At 39.5% G+C, this 24,308-nt stretch overlaps 1 protein-coding gene across 4 annotated transcripts in view; it reads left to right on the forward strand.

Moving 5' to 3' along the window:
- Positions 1–24,308, forward strand: part of men1 (multiple endocrine neoplasia I) — a 119,926-nt gene that overhangs the window by 44,075 nt on the left and 51,543 nt on the right. The gene's annotated exons all lie outside the window — the stretch shown is intronic.

The raw sequence follows: 24,308 nt of genomic DNA on the forward strand, positions 1-24,308 counted from the left end.
ATGATCAAAAGCGACCACTTAAATTGTTCTCGTCTATTTGGGTTGGTTCGGCTGAAAGTGACAGCGCGTCGTTTCTTTGGTCTGCGCCCTAAATATCGTGCTTACTGACATCAGCTATAAGCAACACTATACAATCTTGTTTCTGTGTGTAAATGATATATGGTGTATTCAGTGCTCCGTTTCAAGCTTCCCGTCTGCCGCTTAATCTGTCTTCTGGGGACGGTACTTTCGAGTCAGATCCGTGGGCGTGGCTTGTTGGTTTTGACTAAATCTTTGGTGTTTCAAGTCTTACGAAACCTTTACCCTAACCCACACCCTAACCTTACTCTAACCATCTAAACTACCTATGATTGTTAAAATTGATGAAAAAACACTTTTTGGTGATGACGTCAGACTCGAAACACCAAGGATTTAGTGAGAGCCGTACGAGAGACACAAGCGGCAGCAGCCCTCGGGGAACCGGAGAGTTGATTACGCCGTATAGGCTACAGTAAACACACACACACGTAGGCCTATGTTAGAAACAAGCTGGTATAGTGTTGCCATTCGTGTCTGTGACATGAAAATAAACAAATGATGCGTTTTAAAACACAGCTGGCGCTGTGTGCGAGTCCACGCCATTCATGGCAGTCACAAATACTGTGATGATACAGCTGAAGTGGTCAAGTAAAACATCTCATGTGATTTGACATAAATCCTCTGTAGGTTAAAGTATCCATGATAATTTCGTGGGAAAATGAACGATTGTGCAATGCTCGGGAGCAAGAGTAAACTTTCCGCTGCATTTGTCAGCTGCTCCGCAGTCTGAGAGGCTTCGGACAGACGAGAGAATAATGATACCGGGTGGGGTTTTCTGTGAAATTGTCCCGGTAAATGTAGATAAACTGTCTGGATTGCGTTTACATTACACTGAGATCCGATCACAATGCGTCCCCGACTACCTCTGGATCAGGACACGCTGATCGGATGACATTCCGATCAGAAGCGCTTTTACACTTGTCATTTCAATGTGTATGTGGACAACATCCAGATACAGATCGCATGTTAATGCCAAATATAAACGCACCCTTTGAGCTCCCATCGTCTGGCAATCTCCTCGGTCAGTGTAGAATTAAGGGTTTTAGTAACAGTGCTGTCATCTACATGCTAAGAGTCTTTCCTTAATGTTCATAAGCATTTCATAACCAGAAGGGCTTTTCACACTTGAAATGGTTAACTCCAGGTTATTCTAAAGTCCGGGTAAACAGAATCCTGGGTTATCTGTTTCACGTTTCACATTGCTTATAATTTACCAGGGGTTAAGAGATAACCCTTGGTATTCATAACCTGATGTTTCACACTGTACATCACTAAACCCTGGGTTAACATTCTTCTTTGCATATTTGCGGTGTCAACAGTCATGACTGGATAAATACTGCAGCGTCAAACTGACTGAATAAAACTAGTGCGTGGTCCCTTTAAATAACCGAATACCTCGTTGGTAAGCCTCCTAAGACGTTACTTACTCAAATAAATAAAAAACGTAAAGGATTGTTTACACAGCACACAAAGTTTCTGTGACTGTGCACAGCTTGTGAAATGAGGTAAGCGCTGTTCAGTTTTTGATCGGGTGTCCCTTTGCTAAGCGTCTTGTATCATTCTACCCTGCTTCTTTTCACACTGCACACATTTGGCACCGCAAAAGCGGTGCTAACCCTTCTTTGGAGCAGGGTTTCATAACCCCCGGGTTAAATGCGGGGATAACCCCGCTACAAAAGTACAAGTGTGTAACGTTCGTTTACCCGGCGTTAAAAGCTGGGTTTAAAATGAAGATAACCCGGTGTTAAGCGCAGTGTGAAAAGCCCTAGAGATGCATCAGTGTGATCATTGGCTTGAGAATGACTGTGTCTTCTGCCGTTCTCCACTGGGATGTTGTGAGCTCGATCATGGTTGGACCATTTGCTCACACTGGAATCTGTCAGCACAGCTGAAACTGGCCCTCTTTGCTCTAACAGGCGATCGAGCATCATATAGACAGAATTCCATCGAGTGGCAACATCTTGCACAAGTTTATGTTCGGCTACATTCTGTTCTCTTTGTTTTTCTGCAAGTGCAGTGGTGGCCTTTGCGCTTTTTTTTGAAGTGCGAAACCCTGGCGCCTTGCAGCAGCAACAGTGCAACACTCAGGATTTTTCTTTAATGCACTGTTTATGCATAATTGTAGTGTATGCCCCAGGCAACGGACTCCTGTTACAGTTCCCCACAACGGGTCCTGTGGGCCAGTTGATTAGTGCATGCAACCATATTCGTTGCATTTTTATGGACAACAGAAACTATCTTAGTACCTGGAATGTCCCAATCAGAAATGATCTCATTCAGTGTTTGTGAAATGTGTTCTGCTGTGTTTGTAAAATGTGTTCTGCTGTATGACTTTGCTAAAAAAAAAAGGTTTCCAAAACTAAATTTTCCAGTTGGCAGTCTTCAGTAATAAAGTGAGCAGTAGCTGTCAGGTATGCCTATATCAGGTATATAAAACCTTTGCCTTACACGATGTTCACTGGCCTCATGTCAAGAGCAACAACCTCTGCAATTTTGTCCGTAATTTCTCTTCTCCTCTTCTCGGACACTGGCGGTCTCAAATCTAGCTTTTTTTAGTTAGTCTCGGCACTGCACCTGTACTACTAGATGAGGTGTCATCAGTCTGATGCTGTGGGTGGATCTAAAGAGAGGAATATATCTTATAAGTCCCAATATGCTATGCTATTTGTATATTAGCCATTGATTTAAAAAAGTAAAAGCGTGGTCAGTCTAGTCTTTCCCCGGAATCTTATTGTTACAGGTCTAATCATACGAGCACTTTCAACAAGATGGTATGATTTATTAGGGTCTTCATGAAATGTCTGGAACATATTTTGCTTAAAAACACTCAATGGCTGTGTAAACAAAACTCTTCTTGCCTCGTCAAAAACAGCTATGCTAACAGCAACCCATTTTGGTGCATGTCTCTTTACATGATAATGAGTTACAGCGAACCTCACCCCCCTTCTGTCCGGCGTGTCAACACAACACACGTGTAGTAACTGCCATGGCAATGGTTTAGCTAAATGATATTTCCTGAATTCCTCTGCGGTTAGTTTCGTCTTAAACGTCTCAAATCATTCATCCGGAGACAAAAAAATCAGTCACAGCAAACAATGCATCCTAATGCGCTTACGTTGTGCGTGTATGCTTACCTAAAATCCACGGAATCCACTGCAGATCTCAGCAGAATTACATGGATTTTAGCGCTTGTCATTGTCAAGTTATAACGTTATACACACAACTTGAGCTAGTTTGCTGTGACAGATTTTTCAGCCTAAGCACGAATGATTTGAGACGTTTAAAACGAAACTAACCCCAGTGTTCGCCCCTGTTCATTAGCAAAACAAACAGCTTGCCGCAGCTAAACATATTAACGCACATAGGCCCAGTTTCACAGTAACGGCTTAGCTTAAGACAGGACTATGCCTTAGTCGAATTAAGATATTTATGTCATTTTAATAAAAATTCCTTTGAAGAATACATTACTGGTGTGCATCTTGAGACAAAATAATGGCACTGATATATTTTAAGATATTTCTGGGCAAGTTATATTCATTTAAGACAGGACACACATTCATTTTAGTCTGGGACTAGCCTTAAGCCTTGTCATTGAAACCAGGCCATAATGTATTAACATTCATACAGGTAAACTCCAAGTGCCCATCTGCACTTATATACAGTAAGTTTAACACTGTCTTTGAATGTTCTATTTAGCCCGTGACTGACTTAGCTCTCTTCGCTATCTTATGCTAACGTTATCCTCCTATATATTTATACAGTACATGTACGTCAATTCAGACTGTTGATAAATATTACTTACATTGGAAACTTTGTCTCGTTCAGTTGGTCTCGATCCCTCTTGAGGAACAACTTTGAAGCTAATCCTGCTTGTACTGTTCCAGGTTGAAAAAGCACTCCGGTTTGAAGTGATTCGCGCAAACAAGCAGGTTTTTACTTATGGTTTCTGATGCATTTCCACTAGGGCTGCAACAAACGATTATTTTGATAGTCGGTTAATCTAACGATTATTAGACCGATTAATCGACTAATCGTCTATTATTTCAATGACTAATCGGTAAGTTTTTAATGATTATTCAGCTTTTGCAACTAGTTAAAACATTGAGTTATACATAATTTACGTAATGAATAAAATCCATACAATTCAGCTTTTGAAATTTGTTTTAATGAACTTGAACCAACTGGTTACTCTCTTTAAGTTTGCTGATTCTGTCCAACTCGAATCACACAAATACTCTCTACAAACTTTTAAATACAAATAAAAATAAATAAATAAATCAGGTACATTACAGACCAATTTTTTTTTAAATGTAAACAAATCTCTTGACAGAAGCATTAAGCAGCATTTATATGACAACAGTTCAGTTTAATGAAAAAGAGCAAGTAACATAAGAAAAAAAAGCACTGTCTTTTTTGGATTGTCAATTAAGTGCCGAGTTAAAGTGGAGAAAGGTCAGCATGTCAACGTGTTCACTTGACAAGCTTGCTCTTTTTTGTGAGCAAATGTTTCCTGCAGCAGAGAAGATCCGTTCAGCTGGAGTGGATGTGGCAGGAATGCATAGAAAAGATCTTGCAAGCTTTGACATGCTAGGAAAACGTCCCTCATTTTCCTTCCACCATCCTAGAGGATCTTCTTGTTTGGGTATTTGTGATTCTGAGAAGTACATTTGTACTTCCTTTCTCTCCATCTGAATCTTTTGGTCCTCATGCGACTCCTCTTCTTCACTGAGGCTGTCCGTGTCAGACTGGAGAAGGTTTTCTAGCGCTGACTCTCCCTCTCTCCTTGGATCAATGACACCCTGATGCTGCCCTTCTTCTGTAGGTTTCCAGGACTCTTTTTCGGATCTCATTGCAAGGACTTCGACGGTGCTTTGAACCTCTATTCTCTGTTCAGCAGGCATATACTTGAGCTTTCGAAATCTTGGATCTAGGGCTGCAGACAGAAGAACTTTGTTGTCTTTCTCTTTGAAGAAAGTGCCGAAACTCCCCCACCTCTCTGTTAACTCTTTAGAAGCGTTGGTTAAAAAGGCTTTTCCAGGTGCCGTTTCAAATCTAAGGGACTGCTGCACAGACCTCTGTAGCCCTTTTGCAAGTTGAGGAAGGCATGATAGTGTTGCATACTCTTGTCCACTAAGAAACTCAGTGGCACATTGAAAAGGCTGCAGGCCCTGGGTCAGCTCTTCAAGCAGTGACCACTGATCAGGTTTCAAATCAAAGTAATGTTTGCCCCTTGGTGTCACTTCAGGATCAGAAAGTGTGGCCGTAATGGGCCAGCGCTGCTCCAGCAGCCTCTCCACCATGAAATAGGTGCTATTCCATCGGGTACTAACGTCTTGTATGAGCTTATGCTCTGGTGTGTTCATCTGGTGCTGCTTTTCTTTCAGCTTAGTATTGGCCAGCTCACTTCTTTTAAAATGTTCCACCAGAGTCCTTGCAGCTCCCAACGCTTTGCTGATGCTGGTGTCTTTCAGAGAACTGTTGACAATAAGTTGAAGTGTATGTCCAGCACAACGGACAGAGACCCAATTATGTTTCTCTGCCAGCAATTTCATTGCAGCCACAATATTTGATCCATTATCATGAACGACTGCTTTGATGTTGTCAACGGAAATGTTGAATTTTGCGACAACCTCTTCCAGCCATGTTGCTATATTGGCACCAGTATGTCGTTCATCAAGAGGCATTGTTGCCAGTGTGAGAGTCTTCATTTTCCAGTCCTCAGTGATAAAGTGACATGTGACACCAAGGTATGCTTCTGTTGCAAGGCTAGTCCAAATGTCAGCTGTCAGTGCAATGAAACTTCTTCCTTCCTGAATAGTTTCCTTAACCTTTCAAAAGATATCAGATGATTTTAGTTGAATTTTTTTTTTAAGATTCTTAATTTTAACTCTCTTAATGGTTAATCTGTTGTTCAGTCATCTTTACTGTGCGTTTAGTTTAAAAACTAGATTGGGTAACACTTAACAGGGTTTCATTTGTTAACATTAGTTATTGTATTAATTAACATGAACTAACTGTGAGCAGTACATTTGTAACAGTATTTATTCATTTTTGTTAACAAATAAAAATACAGTTCATTGTTTGCTCATGTTAGATCACAATGTTTAAATTGTTAACAAATGTATTAGTAAATGTTGAAATTAACCTTAACAAAGATTAATAAATACTGCAGAATACAATTAATTATTCATTCATGTTAACTAATGAAACGTATTGTAAAGTGTTAACATAGATCGTTTCCCAAACATGTATTTGCAATTCTACATTAGGTGTATGTTTACCTTTTGACAGGTTTTTTCATATTTTTGTTCCATTAAGCTTGTAATGTATGTTCTTGATGGGAGGATATATCCAGGGTGGAATGCAGAAACCATTTCCCATCAACCATGGAGAGAGGTCTCATGTCTTTAATCATCATGTTCAGAATTGACTCTGTAAGAGCAGCGGCTTGCTGAGGAGTACAAGAATTCCTCCTCAAAAGAAAGTCATCAATAGGCCCACTGCTTTTCTTAGAACTGAAACGAAAAAGGTGCATTTACTTCAGGACACATAGAATGGTAAAATATTTATTTGCAAACAATTATTAGAAAAATAAAATTATTTAAAAATAATAATTTTACACTACAAATGGAATGACAAGAAGAGAAATTCAGATATTATATAATTCTTCCTAATATCTCCTTTTGTAAGTTGTCATTAATATGGAACAAAATAAAGGACTCCTATCACTTAACATCCCTCTCTTATAATCATTTTCCTCTCATGTAATACCTAATAGTGTTATAATAATCAAAACAGGCTTGACTCCTAAGCTCGATCAAAGCTTTATACTTTGCAAAACAAATAATAACATTACTGTAATTATATGATTATTGTTGTTATTATCATTACTATTATTATTGCATTCTCTCATAAAAAGATTTACCGCTAAGTTAGTTAGTTAGCTCTAGATGGAGAACACTCACCTCTCTCCTGCTCCGGGATGTTTCCTTTTTAAATGCTCCAGCATGCAGGTTGTGCTGCCGTGAAAGGCAAGTTCCGCCTTGCATGCATTGCACACAACCGCATTTTTTGTTTTCAGTTTGGTCAAGCTTTCCCACACTTTACTTGTTCGCATTCGTTTGTACTCCGCCATAATTCTCGCTGTGTGTCCTTCTACTGCGATAGCATTCGGGAAGGCTGCATTACACTCTAGCGCTACAGTGCCGTAGCGGTCAAATTGTGATATTGCAGGCCCTTAAATTAAGTCACGTAATCAAACGACTACTCGACAACAAGAATATTTGTCAACAATTTTTTATTGTCGACATTGTCGACAATGTTGACTAATCGTTTCAGCCCTAATTTCCACTAAAAATAAAATAAATGAACTCTTGTCTCTTCCTAGGTTTGGACTCTGTGCAGCGACTACATTGCATGTTGTCCACGAACTTTAGCCATGGCATCACATACACCGCTGTCGCTTGTGAAAACTGTGGGTGGAACTGTGTAGGTTAAGGGGCAGTAACATTATAATAAAATCCGCTTTGAACATCACAATCGGAGCAAAATCTGAACGGCTCAATTTCTCACACGCTTGCAGGGAAAGGCACACCAAAACAAACTTACTGGGTTCTTATTTTTCACGTTTTTTGGGTTGCTAGATGCACCAGGGACCTGATTATAGCACTTAAACACCGAAAAGGTGGGGTTTTCATCTGATGTCTCCTTTAAGAAACTTACCTGTTTTAAGTGGAAGGCCATGTTTGTAGTTGTTGAGTGGTAGAACATAAGCTGTTGGCACAACTTGCATATTACTTGTTTCTAGGGATGACCCCGAATAGTTGAAGATTCGATGCTTCGATAGGAGGAACCTGATTTGACTACCAATCTCAGTCGAATCTTCGCAGAAGTGTAATGCAATGGGGATCATGCCAGTTTGGTTATATGGGCAGTGGCGTAGCAGAAGGGCATGCACTGTGCCGCTAAAAATAGTATTTATGATGTAGAGAAATGGAACATTTTTAGGGTTGGGTACTGAAACCCTCGATAGGTCTGGCCTTGACCCAGCTCAGGATCGCGTCTCTCCTGTGTTGTCTGTGCTGTGAGACCGGTAAAGAGAAGCAGCACGTTCTGCACACACCCGCAGATGACTCGCAAATGAATGTGTACACCGTTTATAAAAAATTGTCACTTACTGAATGTATGGGCATATGAATTAACACTTTGTCTGTAAATGCAAGTGGTTTGTTACTTAGACTGAACTTTGTGCTGCATGATACAAAAAATAATAATAAAGTAATATAACCAATATCACCACATATAGCAAGCAAGGCCCTGACTTTTGAAACTTGTCATTCTCTGCACGCAAGCAAGCGTGCGTGTCAGTAGGACTGAGAAAGAGTGCGGCGGGAAAAAGTTGAAAGGGTCTTTTTGACTGTTTAAAGATGCTTTATTCAGGGCTCTAGACTGTGACTAAATGGTTGCATTTTGTGACTATTTTTCCTGCCAGTGTGACAAGTTTTTCTTAATGGTCGCAACGGTGTGTAGGAAACTTTTTCCTCGTCGAAGCAGAGACCAGGAGACGTTGGGATATCTTTCGTACAGAAGTTCTCTTCATTGAGGACTCGCTGTGCGTCGCTGTAGTCATCCAAGTCTGACTTTTAGTTCAATACAGTAGAGTTTTATACCTTTCAAGGGGGCGGGATACATAGAGGTGGAGATGATTTACAGAAAGCATGCAAATGAAATACAGGAATCAGCCGTTACCGGAATTGTCCCAGCCAAGGTCTCATCAGCATAACAGTGTCATTCAAATGCATAGGTGCTAATCCAATCAGCCTGACAGTATTGCCCATACCTTCACATTATCATAGAGACAAAGGCTTAGCTGTGCCTTAAAGCTTAACATTCAACTTTAACTTGGGACCCTGCCCAATGGTCAGGAAGTGAATAAAGACAAAAGGGTAATGTCTCAGACATCTGGGCTGCCTGATTGTTCTTCTTGGAATGTAATCGTCTTTACCTCAAAATGTGAAACATAATGTACATAACTTTAACCTAGATATAACATTGTATAAATTTGTAATCCCACAGTTCCCCCTTTGAGAGTTCTAATAACTCTCACAAAATACAAATTTAGACAGTTTAAAAGTTCATTCTTGTAACCTCATTACAGGCACATAGCACTTGTTCTGTGTGGATTGTCTGTAGTGATGAACGGCATGCTGACACAGAAACAAACATGCAACTAGGGTCCGTGAAGTTCTTATGGATAATAGTCTTTTCTGGTTGGAACTGTCGTTTCCTCGTGATGGGCGTGAGTCATGTGTTGAATGAAACTCTTGATACTAGCAGGTTTCCGAACCATGAAGAACTATTTCAGTCATCTGGTGTAATTTTGATCATGTTGATGGATGACTGAATTTCTCGTATGTGATTCTCTGCGTTGTGTATTATTCTTTCTTTTTTCGTGACAGTTGGCTCTGCAGTGGGTCTAGTAGTCTTTTAGAGGTTGTAGCTTCATACGCAGGCGAGAAGGTCTGCGTGTGTGGGTCTCGGGACAGCCATCAAGTGGTATCTACACAGAGTAAGAAAGAAAACAAAAGAAGACAGGGCAGTATCTGTGGCAAAAGACTGCAAATACTAGGATTTTATCCTTTGTTCGATGTGAGTCTGCTATTGTTGTTCCTTCTTTCCCTATTTCTTAATTCCTGTGACACCTAAAAAACAGTGAGGTAAGGATGGACTAATGGATGGGGAAGGCCTATGAGGGAGTCTTCACCGCAGGGTTGGCCCCCGAAGCCTGTTGCATTCGGTTCTTCCCTGGGATCCTCACTGGTCCGCGTGTCCTATCCTATCCCTGTAGGTGGGGGAACAATTTTACAGTGTGACACATGAGTCCAGGTTTTCCTTCCCTGACACAACACTGCAGCTGCTGTAATCAACATCACTTGATGTAGTCCATGACACTTAGGTTCTAACGGCTTGTTTCTAAAAGACTTTATCATGACCCATTGACCTGGGATGATTGTGTGTCCACCTTCTGGTGGAGTCTGCCAACATGACTCAACTCTCTCTCTGGCACTCTGTACTGCCTTTGTGAGGTTTTCACGGTAAGTGATCAGGGCATCTGAAGCAATGTGTACATCAGCATTTCTAAGATCAATCACACCTGGCATCTGCATCGGGCGTCCAGTAAAAATTTCATGAGGGCTCAGTCCTACTGATCTGTGAGGTGATGCTCTCATACTACACAGTACCGCTGGCAGCGCTTCGACCCATGGTACTCCTTCCTGATGCATTTTGCTTAGCCTGGTTTTGATTGTTCTGTTTGCTCGTTCAACCTGTCCTGATGCTTGTGGCCTGTATGGACAGTGAAGATTCCATTTAATCTTTAACATTTTAGACACTTCCTTGACTACCTGTCCTGTGAAGTGTGTACCTTGATCTGAGTCAATGAAATCTGGTAATCCCCACCTGGGAATGAAATCATTGACAACACATTTAGCAGTATGTGCAGCTGTAGCACGCCCTGTTGGATAAGCTTTTATCCATCTCGAGAACTTGTCTATTACTACCAAAACGTCAGTTTTTCCCTTACACTGAGGCAATGATATGTAATCAACTTGCAGGTAACGAAATGATCCAGGTGGAGCTGGGGTATGTGTTGCTGCGGTAGTTGCTGCTGGCACATCATTATTTTTCTGACATGTAACACATCTCTTGACTATTTCGGTGGCTACTTTTCTGAATTTTGGATTCCACCATTGATTTGAGAACGTGTGATTCATCGTTGCTGGACCACTGTGTCCCAAATTGTGTATTTGTTGAGCCAAATATGGCAGCAGTGATTCGGGAGCGACATACTTTCCCCCTTTGGTCCAGCGGCTGGATGAATCCACTGTGGCTCCTTTGTCTAACCATGTCCATGCTTCATATAGAGGAACATCTTTGTACAGATCAATGATTGATTCAGGAGGCAGAATTGTCTTCTGTGCTGTACTTCCTGAACACACTTGTACAGTTGCATAGGAACAAGCTTGTTTAGCAGCTGCATCAGCCAGAGCATTACCTTTTGCTTCCATAGTATTAGTTGTGAGATGTGCTTTCACTTTGATCACAGCTAATTTCTTTGGAAGTTTCATGGCAAACATCAGATCTTTTACTAATCCAGCATGCTTAATGGGGGATCCAGCAGAGGTTAGAAACTGTCTACTTTGCCAAATGACACCAAAATCATGAATTACCCCAAAAGCATACCTGGAATCAGTAGGGATGTAACGATTCACTCAGCTCACGATGCGATGCGATTCACGATTCTGATCTCACGATGCGATTTATTCACGATTTACTCACGATTTATTTTTAAAAAATGAGTTGAAACAAATTAGAAATGAACAACTTCCCTTGCATTATTTCTTAAATGCTTTACGTTTCTTTGCATAATAAAATAATGTTTTATTTCAAATAACAAAAGTAAACTGCGATTTTATAACAAATTAATAATAGAAAAAGTCTCTTTAATATAAACAAACTAATACTGTCTGTGCTTTTCTTGGATTTTTTTGCATTTAAGAAATATCAGCATCCACGTTTAGGTTTGCAGTTAAAATAGCGGCCCCTGCTGTTCAAAGAATGTATTGCGATTCAGTTCAAGCCTCAACCGAATTGAATCGTCACTCATTATAACCGATTTTCAACCGGCTCACGGTGAATCGTTACATCCCTAGGAATCAGTGTAGATATTCGCAACCGATCCTGAAGCTAGCGTGCATGCTCTAGTTAAGGCTACTAGTTCTGCAGCTTGAGCTGAAAAATGATCTGAAAAACGACCTGAAGCTACCACTTCAGTGGTGGAACTGACTGCATAACCTGCTCGTCTGTTACCTTCAATGACTTGTGCTGAACCATCAACAAACAACTCAAATTCTGCATTCTCTATGGGAGTTTCTGTTACTTCACTCGTAGGTGTGTATGTAAGTGTAACACAATCATGAGTCATTTCTCCAACATCCTCTAACACAACTTCAGTCATTGCAGACATCATACATGAGGATGGGTTCGTGACTGGCGCACGCTGTAAAACAATGTTCGGGGCTGTGAGGGTTGTTAACCAATTTCCCCAACGAGAGGAGGTGACAGAAGTGACCTTTGCTTGATTCATTAGTTTGGGCACTGCATGAGGGCATCTTAAGTTTACAGTCTGTCCTAACAGCATTCCTGATGAAGCCTGAAGAGCTAGATGAACTGCCTGCACTGCTCTAAGGCATGGTCCCATACCTTGAGCGACTATGTCAAGTTTACCAGAATAGTAATGAATCGGGCGTAAACTGCCCCCATGATCTTGCATTAGACATGCAGTCATAAAGCCTAAGTGTTCATGGACATAAAGCACGAAAGGTCTATCAGACTGTGCAATTCCTAATGCTGGTGCTTGACATAGTGCTTTCTTCAAATCATTGAAAGCTTTGAGATGAATTTCTTGCATACAAATAGTATCAGAATCTTTTACCTGGCCTTTCAACAAGTCATAGAGCGGCTGAGCAATCGAGGCATAGTCCTCAATCCAAGGTCTACAGTAACCTGCTGTTCCTAAAAATGATCGTAGTGTTTTAATATTAGTAGGTGAAGGTATGGCTTGGACTGAAGCAGCTCGATCCTGTGTAATGGATCTATTTCCTGCACCAATTGTTTGACCCAGAAACGTCACTTGGTTTTTAGCAATTTGAGCTTTGAGAAAATTGCATTTGTGTCTTCTTTTTTTCAGGTAGTCCAGCAATGCTGCCAATTCAGTTTGATGTACCTCGTGATCTTTTGAGGCAATCAAAATATCATCGACATATTGAATCATAGTGGACTGTTTGACTGGACATTCTGGGTCACACAAATCACGTCTGACAGCCTGATGGTATATGGTCGGTGAATTTTGAAATCCCTGCAGCAAACGAGTCCACTGGTATTGCTCATAGTCAACTGTAAAAGCTAACCATGTCTGGCTGTCAGAGTGTAAGGGTACAGAAAAGAATCCATTAGACATATCGATTACTGAAAAAACCTTACAATCTAATGGTATGCCATTACAAATTGTAGATGGATCTGCTACAAGGGGGGTGATTTTATCAATATGTTTATTGGCTACTCTGTAGTCTATGGTGAGTCTCCATGTCCCATTGGATTTCTTGATGGGCCATATGGGTGAGTTACAGGGACTGTTGGTTTTAACTAGCACTCCTTGCTTCAGCAAGTTTTCTACAATAGGTTTGATTCCCTGTATAGCTTCCTTATTGATCGGATATTGTTTGGTAACAGGAGGTGGAGTTCCTGTCAATTTGACTGGTTCTACGCCTGTCAAAAATCCGCAATCATCCTTGTCTTTAGCACAAATTTGATGATTCTGTAAGAAAGCATACTCAGGAGTGGTTGCATTATTGGTAGAAACTTGTGCTGAGGAAATATTTATGCTAGCAGATTCTGAAGACATGTCTAAAGTTAGATGTACTTGTCTCAGTAGATCCATGCCTAGAATTGCGCCTGTATTTAATGGAGCACATAGCAATTTTGTTGTCAGAGTTTTCGGGCCTAATTGTATCTCTATGGGCGGAGTTTCATACAAAACAGAATCTTCACCTATTACACCAGTTAAACAAAGTTTTGTTTTCTTGTACGTGATGTTTAAATCTTCAGCCAATTTGATAGGAATTACTGTAATTTCTGCACCTGTATCAAGCAAAAAGTCAATCTCTTTCTCTTGTATGCTACCTTTCACAAAAAGTCTTTTGTCATTGTGATGGATTACAGGGGAAAGGTAGCTACTCACAGCCCCAACAATTCGTTTTTTTCCTGTTCTTGTTGTGCTCTTAGAAGAGCCTGCGCGAGCTGTCCTAAAGTTTCAGTGGACACTGGCAGAGCTACTTCAGGATTGTAGGCGGGCTGAGAAGGAGCAGAATTATGCTTAGCATTTCTTCTACTATCTTGCAACTTCCTACACTTGTTCTTCCAATGTCCTATTTTTCCACAGTAGTTGCATTTGCCTTCTCTTTTAGGCCATCTATTGCCTTGATTTGCTGTGCTAAACTTAGCTGCGGCTACTCTCACTTTTGCCTTAACATCAGCATCTCTTTCCCATGTAGCTAACCTGTCTAGGTTACTTTTGAGAGTTCTGTTAGACCAAGTTAGATCTAGGAATGGTAAGGCTTTTCTGTACTCGGCTACAAGGCCCTCTGACCAGATGCGGACTAGGGGTCCTTTGTCATCTAACACACTTTCAGCATCATCAACTATTCCACTGTAAATTACAGCTGACTGACAAAACCTTTCAGTATGTTCACTCACATTTTCTTCTTTCCTTTGTACAGAGTTAGTGATTCTGGACCAGTCTATTTTTGGTCCCATGATATTCTTTAGAATTTTCAAAACACCTTCTCTCAAATCGCCTTTACTGGCATGTTGTAATTCAGAAGTGACAGTAGACTCAAAACTGTTGAATTCAGATTCAGTTAGAATTTGTGACATCAGCTGTGTGACTTCTGCTAACGACATGTCGTAGAGACGCATTTTGCTGATCAATGCTCTTATAGACTCAGAAAAATGTGTGCGTGCTGAGGGTAAGCTCTGGGATAGTCTCTCTTTATCTTTAGGTCCTAGCGCTTTGGCAACAGTTTGTACTTGGACAACAGAAGAGTTGGGAGGAACACTTTCCATTCCCTCAGTTCCCTGAGATCGCCTTCTAGCGCCACATACCTTCACTGTATCTACAGGCACATCAGTTACTGATTGAATGTCTACATTTGTTTCAAAGAAAGCTTGTAAGTCAGGATAATTGTTATCAGGCTGACTAATTTCTTTCACATCAGTTTTTTCTGCAGCTTTGTTGCGGTTCAATTTCTTAGTAAAAGAGGATACTCTAGCACGGAGCTCTTTGTTCTGTTCTTCTAGCTCTAAGATACGCTGAGATTGTTGTAAACCAAAACCATTGTCTAAACCAAATTCTCGGTGGCAGCAGATAATGCATTTCATATTGTTCTTGCGAATACATGCTCCTAGTACCTTTTTACACTCATCTACAGACCAAGTCTTGTCTGGATGGATCTCATATTTCTGAGTTAGTTCTTGTCTAACTTTCTCAGTGACAATTAGGTTCATTTGCACTCCTAACACTGATTTGAATTCACTATCTGACCACAAAGGATTTGCGAGACCACCTTTTTCAGTTGTGGGGATCAGTCTAGCATTCTTTCTAAACATTTTGTGAATTTCCATGTTATCACAGAATCAAAACAAACAAACAAAAAAACTTCTCTGATCAACAGAGGGTAACAAATATTAACACGCAATGTTAATCTTCCCTGCCTGAACAGAGGATAACCAATATTAGCACGCAATGCTAATCTTCCCTGCCTGGATAGAGGATAACCAATTCTTCCCTGCCAAAAACAGAGGATAACAAATATTAGCATGTGATGCTAATCTTCCCTGCCTGAACAGAGGATAACCAATATTAACACGTAATGCTAATCTTCCCTGCCTGAACAGAGGATAACCAATTTAGCAGTAATGCTAATCTTCTCTGCTTGAACAGACAATTCTTCCCTGCCAAAACAGAGGATAACCTTCGTCTCTAAAAGATGGATTTTTAGAGGATAACTTAGTTAACCAAACCATACAGCTGTCTGTTAACTCTTCTCTGATTGCGCAGAGGATAACAAATTTGTACTGGTCTTAAAGGTTCTTTTGGATAGAGTGACACTCACCAACCCTTGGTTATACAGAAAGATTCAGTCTGGAATGAAGTCAGATCTTTGTTGAGCTTGAAGTTTCAGTCTGGATTCAGTTGAGGAGCTCTATCCGGGTCACGGCACTAAAACTGTAGGAAACTTTTTCCTCGTTGAAGCAGAGACCAGGAGACATTGGGATATCTTTCATACAGAAGTTCTCTTTATTGAGGACTCGCTGTGCGTCGCTGTAGTCATCCAAGTCTGACTTTTAGTTCAGTACAGTAGAGTTTTATACCTTTCAAAAGGGGGCGGGATACATAGAGGTGGAGATGATTTACACAAAGCATGCAAATGCAATACAGGAATCAGCCGTTACCGGAATTGTCCCAGCCAAGGTCTCATCAGCATAACAGTGTCATTCAAATGCATAGGTGCTAATCCAATCAGCCTGACAGTATTGCCCATACCTTCACATTATCATAGAGACAAAGGTTTAGCTGTGCCTTAAAGCTTAACATTCAACTTTAACTTGGGACCCTGCCCAATGGTCAGGAAGTGAATAAAGACAAAAGGGTAATGTCTCAGACATCTGGGCTGCCTGATTGTTCTTCTTAGAATGTAATCGTCTTTACCTCAAAATGTGAAACATAATGTACATAACTTTAACCTAGATATAACATTGTATAAATTTGTAATCCCACAGGTGTGACTGGCAAACTGATCAATATTTTTATTTTTTTTGCGTATTATAAATTTAATGTGCAGAAATGTTATATTGCGCAAGCGGCGCATTGTCACTCATTTTCGTCTCCCCTCCTTTAACCATTCACTTATCTATCAGTGCCCCCGCCCCTAAAGACGTAATTCGCTGGTAAGAGGCTAAGGACCGAAAGAGCAGACGAGTGAAGCGCTCAATCTTGCAACTGAAATAAATATGCAGAATACAAGAATTTCCCCGGCTAAGGTACAAAACAGCAAAGATAACGAAATGTGTTGCGAGTATTGTATGTATGTGTAGCTAATGCAGGAAACATGTGTTTAAACTTTAGGCACTAAACTATTATATACAGCTCTCTTACAATACTGCAAAGCATAAAAAACATTATACATCACGTTAAACCCTATTTATTTGTAAGTCGTTATTGATAGAAGCAAACCGTGTATCAATGCAGCTTTCATGAAGAATAATCACTAAAAGCCTTCAGGTCTCACAGGTTGTGTGAGATATGCGCGCGCACAGAGAGTCAGAGCACAAAATACTAAACGGAGTTCTCTTTCATGCCTTCTTACTCTGAAACGGACACATAAACACAAAATAATGTAAAAATTCCCATATTAACAAGAAACCTTGTAAAAGTATTCAGTTTCATGACCAAACAGTTGGGAAACAAAACACGTGTGTTCCAGTATATTGCACGAGCTCTTAAAGGGGCAGCAGCATAGTAAAGATCTGCGTTTATAATGTTCATCAAACAACAAAGGATGGGCCCAAAAACACTCACTGATATTAAAGGAATTGTGTTCTCTTATAGGAGTTTTTCACAACAAATAAAGGAAGAAAGTAGCTTTAAAGAAAGATGTGCTTTAAATATGGTAAAGTGTTGAAAGAGTTTACATATACAATAAAAATAATTCAATCATAAACAATGATTTGTAATCATTTCTAATTGATTTATTAATGTATTAAATACATTTTAATGAAGTTTTAGTGATTATTTTTTCTTATCTCACCCCACGACTCTGATGCTATCAAATTAAGGGCTGGTGCCACCAACTGAATAACTTGGTTGCATCAGTGTTAGTCTAGAGCTCTGTTTATTGCATTCCTCCTTTACATGCGGTAATTAAAGTAACTATTGGTAGTTCATTGGTAATGAACGTGATGTATTCCCGTTTGTCAAAAAATATTCATTATTATCGAGTAGTTTTTAAAATAGTTTTGAGGTGAGATCTGCTCTAGTAAGTGGCACAGCATTGTTACGTGATGTTTAAGGAAAATGTCCATTCATTTTACTATTTGTGGCTTGTGTTTTGATTATATGTTCCCCTGCATTTCAGACATTTTGCCTAAACACATTTATTTTGCACATTGTGACTTGAATCTGGCTTATTTTGTTTTTCTGGCTTATTTTGATTTATTATAAAGGTTTATACCACGGGGCTGTTGAATGCTTCAATCTGATTGGTTGACAAACGTTCTATGGCTATGCATTAACTTTCAGTAAAATGCACATCTATGAAGGTGTTCCATGTCTGCTGACCGCATTATAGTACCATATCACTTCGCCAAGTTTAAACAACAGAAAGGTTACATACAGGCCATCACCGCACAGATCTGATGTTTATAATGTCAAACTTTACTGCTAATGGAAACGTGTGCAGTTTAGTTTAAATAAACAAAGCATTTCAAAAACAAGAAATACATATACTGATATTGAATAAATAAAATAACTAAATAGAAAAACAAAATGCATTAATAAACACTGATAGCCTACTGGTTCGTTTTCCTGTTCATGCTGTTTATAACTGATAACAAATATATTTTGATAGATCAACTCTTTCAAAAGTTTGCGTGATTTATTTTTACTGCTGAAGATAGAAAAGCCAGTGATAATAAATTATTTATTCCTCGTATTTCTGTCACATTACCGTAAACACGCAGGTGTGTGCGCGATCTCTCGCTCACTTACATACACGCACACACACACACACCACGTGGCTCAAGCTTCCGAGTCTATTTGCTCCAACGGAAATGAGATGCGCAAGAAAGTAGTCCTACCATCATCAACATCATTTTTAAGACGATAACATGACAAACATTGAAATTAAACATTTGAACAATGTCCTGTTGTGTGGTAACTGTTGTATAAGCGGAATAATTGACTCCGGTCCGTTCAATTATTCAAAAGTTAATGCGCTTCGCGTCGTGGCCGCATTACCACCTCGGGGTGTGCATTAACTTTCGAATAATTGAAAGGCCTGTCGTCAATTATTCCGTACACATTCTGTTCTAATGTAAACAAACAGTAAAGCATGTCCTCTAATAGAGCGTTCTCACCAAACGCGACTTGCGTGAATAAATCACGCTATTCGCGCGTAGTTGGGCGCTTGAACATTTTGAGGTTACTCGCTTTATTCGCGCGTGAAATTCACTTAACAACAGACGCGAATTCGCGTCATGGGAGGGGCTTCTGCCAGGCAGCTCCAGTCTCGTGTGTGTATATGTGTATATATATATATATATATATAAATACACGTACATGCATGTACTGTATATAATTAAGAAATATGTAACTATGATATGTTTATATATATTATGTACAGGTGCTGTCATATAATTAGAATATCATCAAAAAGTTGATTTATTTCACTAATTCCATTCAAAAAGTGAAACTTGTATATTATATTCATTCATTACACACAGACTGATATATTTCAAATGTTTATTTCTTTTAATTTGATGATTATAACTGACAACTAATGAAAATCCCAAATTCAGTATCTCAGAAAATTAGAATATTACTTAAGACCAATACAAAGAAAGGATTTTTAGAAATCTTGGCCAACTGAAAAGTATGAACATGAAAAGTATGAGCATGTACAGCACTCAATACTTAGTTGGGGCTCCTTTTGCCTGAATTACTGCAGCAATGCGGCGTGGCATGGAGTCGATCAGTCTGTGGCACTGCTCAGGTGTTATGAGAGCCCAGGTTGCTCTGATAGTGGCCTTCAGCTCTTCTGCATTGTTGGGTCTGGCATATCGCATCTTCCTCTTCACAATACCCCATAGATTTTCTATGGGGTTAAGGTCAGGCGAGTTTGCTGGCCAATTAAGAACAGGGATACCATGGTCCTTAAACCAGGTACTGGTAGCTTTGGCACTGTGTGCAGGTGCCAAGTCCTGTTGGAAAATGAAATCTGCATCTCCATAATCAGTCAAATTAAAAGAAATAAACATTTGAAATATATCAGTCTGTGTGTAATGAATGAATATAATATACAAGTTTCACTTTTTGAATGGAATTAGTGAAATAAATCAACTTTTTTTTAGATTTTAGATTCAATTTATTGTCATTGCACATGTACAAGTACAAGGCAACGAAATGTGACCTCTGCATTTAACCCATCCAGAGAGTAGTGAACACACGTACCCCCGGAGCAGTGGGCAGCTATCACTGCAGCGCCCGGGGAGCAAGTAGGGGTAAGGTGCCTTGCTCAAGGGCACCTCAGTTGTTACCCGCCGGCCCTGGGAATCGAACCGGCAACCTTCTGGTCATGAGTCCGACTCTCTAACCATTAGGCCACAACTGCATAAATTTTATGATATTCTATTATATGCAGACCTGTTATGATATACTGTATAGCTCAAATTGAGTAAAGATTTTTAACTTACCAGATTGTCGATTCCTCATCATTTTCTTCCAAGCAGATCCTTTTTATTTCTCTCAGGAACGCTCCAGGTATCAGCATACAGCGACGATGATTTTGTCCTCATTGTTGTTTCAGATTTCGCTGCTTCCACTCGCTACATCATAATCAGTCACTATAAGCAGAGGTGGACGAAGTACACAACTTCCTTACTTAGTGAAAGTACAGATACTACTGGTCAAATATTACTCCACTACAAGTAAAAGTTGTAAAGACAGATTCTTACTTGAGTAAAAGTACAGAAGTACGTGCTTTTAAAAGTACTAAGTATTAAAAGTAAATTTCCTTTATGTCAGTTGTGCATTGTTTTATTGTCGTATACCTTATGCCTCTGAAGCAACCTACTGAATACACGAGTAGCTCACAGTATCAGTTGTATTAAAGGAGTAGTTCACTTCAAAATTTGCCCCCATTGACTTTCCATAGTATTTTTATTCCTACTATGGAAAGTCAATGGGGGCAAATTTTGCAGTGAGCAACTCCTTTAAGAGCTTTATATGTTTAGCACATTATGTTTAGTTTAGATATAATCCTGTATGATCATTTAGCCTAATTATCCTCATTAGCCCCCTAGGCCTTATGTATTATGAGCAGTGTTTTTGTATATTCCCTTTACCAGTTTTAGCAGCAATTTACCAGTAAGTAGTAAGGTTCTTGTAAATAGTAAAGTGTAGAAGCCATGTGTTTGTTGGATTTATTACCATTTGTATTACCATCATTTAACTACAAACATAAACTATAGCTAGTATAATGAAATTATGGTATTTTTAGTTGCTGTGGTTTTACTAAAGATTATTAAATGGAGTATGGTTCCTATATTTAGAAAATGGTAAATTTGTGGATACTGTGGTTTTACTGCAAATACCATCCCTGCTGAAAAAAAACAATGATTTTTTTGAGATTTTTAAATTAAATTCCTCTTTGTAGTGTGTTTTGGGTTTTATTCCAATAGGATTTACCATCCCATCAATAGAATCCATCACATACAAGTAGACAACAAGTATCCATAATACAATTCCCATTATAACCATTAAATCCATTACATTTTATGTAGGGTTCTATTGTTTTTATTTCAACAGAAATACTATACTTACTATAGTAACTTCAGTAAAAACATCATTCATTTTCCAAATCGCTTTAAATGATATAGCAGCAGATCAGAAGTTAACATGCACGCGTAGCTCAAGGTGTATGTGATGCTTATTTACCGTTTATCCGTTATGCCGATCATTTTCATGACAATGTTTCTACGATCTTTGACTGATCGTAACCCACAGATGATTACACCACACTTTAACATGTGCCTTTTTCGTCTTTTAATAGTCTATTTGCCTTTTTAGAGCGCTATCAACGGTGTAGCAGCGCCAACGTTTACATTAGTTTAGCGGGGAAGATCCCAGAGTTGCCAGATTTGCGTTAAAAAAATCTGCCAAATGGCCATTCAAAGCTTGCCGGAAAACCGCGAGCTTAGAAAAACTGAAATACTTGGCAACAGTAAAAGGTCCTGGAAGATCGCAAGCCAGATAAATTGCGCACACAGGAAACCCCGCTGCACAGAAACCATTTTCTACTTTTGGACCTTTTTATAAATGTAGTGGAGTAAAAAGTATGATATTTGGCTTTCAAATGTAGTGAAGTTAAAGTACAAGTACTCCGAAAAAATTATACTCAAGTAAAGTACAGATACTCAAAAAGTGTACTTAAGTACAGTACTCAGGCAAATTTACTTCGTTACTGTCCACCTCTGCTACTACAGCTAGCTCCTGATTGGTTAACGCGGCGCGAATTTTCGCCAAAGTTCAGATTTTTCAACTTGCGCGAATCAAGCGCGTCAAATGCCCGAAATGCTCAATTCACACGAATTGCGCCGCAGGATGTCCTATCGCGTCTTTGCATTGACTTAACATGTAAATCACTCGCGCTTAACGCTTCATTTGCGTTTGGTGGGAACGCAGCATCAGACTTGTGCATTCATTGACGATAGGCCTGTCGCGATAGCAACTTTTTGTTTGGCGATAAATTTCATCAGAAATTATTGCAAAAGTCGATATTAATGCCGTTTTATTAATATTTAATGCCACTGATTACGTAATGATATAATGCTAGTAAACTCTTTTAAAAAACAAAGTTCTTTTAATAGAATATTTGGACATTAAAGTTAGAATGTAAATAACTGGAGTTTAAATGTTCAAATTTAATAAAACAGACTTCCGGTCCTTAATTCTGATTGGTTGATATGTGTAAGCTTTTGTGATTAAGTTTAGGGCATATTCATGTCTACTCCCATTGAAGAGCAGATATGTGAACTAGTGACGTGCCGAAATGTAAGTTCGGCTTTTAAACATGCACGAGTCAATAGATGATCTCCGACAATAAAGAAACATAAAGCCGGTCTTGCGCAGTCGCGCATCACAAAGAGCTTGCGTGTCATTTTCTGTCCACTGGTTTTGTGCTGTTCTTGTTATATTTATTAGTTTCAGCTTTGTAATGGCACGCTTACATAATCGTCCTTTGATAACAGCTAGAGTGAGAGTGAGCACTGAAGGGAGAGGTGGGGGCACCAGATATTTCGGGTTTTATTTCGGCCTATTATGCAATTTTCGGCATCCGAAATTCCGGTGCATCACTAATGTGAACAATGTCTCTTTATCTGGAGCGACTTTTTGTGTGGTGTCCCCTACGTGAAGTGCCATTCAAGGAACATAAATGCTGTTTGGAATTTATCTAAGGCAATGTTTCCCAATGAGGACCAAGATTGGGAAATACTGGTCTAAGGCATTCCTGTCAACACTCCCGTTTTCGCCAGGAGTCTCCCGCTTTTCACACCTATCTCCCGCAACACTCCCGTTTTGTTATTTCTCCCGTATTTCAGTTATTTCTCCTTTGAAACCCGGACTGACGGGAACCGGAACGCGTTCGCGTGAACAGGAGGGTGGCTGCGTGGCTTGAGCCACTGCCCATTTGCCCTCACAGGCTGAGGCGCACTTTGGTAGGCAAAACTGAACGGTAGCTGAAGGAGAGGATTTACATCCCCTCTAAAAACGTTCTCTTGTTGATTTATTAATTAATTATTGATTAATTATTGAATTATTATTATTGATCTCTTATATTAAAGGTCCACATATTTCACTCCAAGTTTCCATTTAACGCTCGCTCCTCACAGTCTGTCTCCGCTCACTGGAGACGACAGATCGTTCCATCCAGAGCTTTGACAGGAAAATGCAGCGGAGTCTAACGTTACATTACAGCTTGATCTGCAGATGTAATATTTTCATAGTTTTTAAAGTATGTCTTATTAGCTGTTTTGTTGTTACGCCTTTTAATCCTGTTATGAAAAGAGTGTTGTGTTCTGCAGACAACTCTGAATAAAAAGAAGTAATATAGAGTTAATTTCTAATATTTCCCGTATTGTGACCAAGCAATTCTTGTAAAAAATAACTGCAATACACAAACAGTGGTTAATCCATCCATCCATGTAAATAAATGCTAAAAACAGTTTGCTAACTAAAAAAACAGTTAAAACTGAACTACGGGACGCGTGAAGGGACAACTGCTCTTACTTTTTTAACCCGCGTTTAGAGGTATTTTTCATATTTCATGTCTGACATTAAGATCTCTGGCAAAATTTAAATTAAAATTATACCTTTCAGAGGTGCATTAAACAGTCTGTTTTATTGTTCTGAATAAATATATTTGATTTACGAATTTGACATGATCATGTTATGTTAGATGTAAAGTAATGAAAAGTTTTACAGTATAACAGAGGGGTGCCCTATTTGCCCTGCACAACACCCCCGCAACCACTTCACGGGTCTCCCGGATTTTGGTACCCAAATTTTGACAGGTATGGTCTAAGGTGTAAACGTACACATGTACGCCAGCCCCGTTTTTGATGCATAGACACAAGCCATAGCTAACAGAGACAGCGTGATCGGCTAAAATGTTACTGTCATTCATTTTTATATAAACAAGTGTCTATATAAGCACAATAGCGATATATTGCATCACCAAAAACTACAGACATTTTTTTACAAGTTTATTTATTGCTCGATAAGTCGATAAACTGACTATCGCGACATGTCTAATTGACGACCTCAGTGGGGAAAG

This window comes from Triplophysa rosa, linkage group LG1 (assembly GCF_024868665.1).
Source record: "Triplophysa rosa linkage group LG1, Trosa_1v2, whole genome shotgun sequence".
In the NCBI taxonomy this organism is placed as follows: Eukaryota; Metazoa; Chordata; class Actinopteri; order Cypriniformes; family Nemacheilidae; genus Triplophysa; species Triplophysa rosa.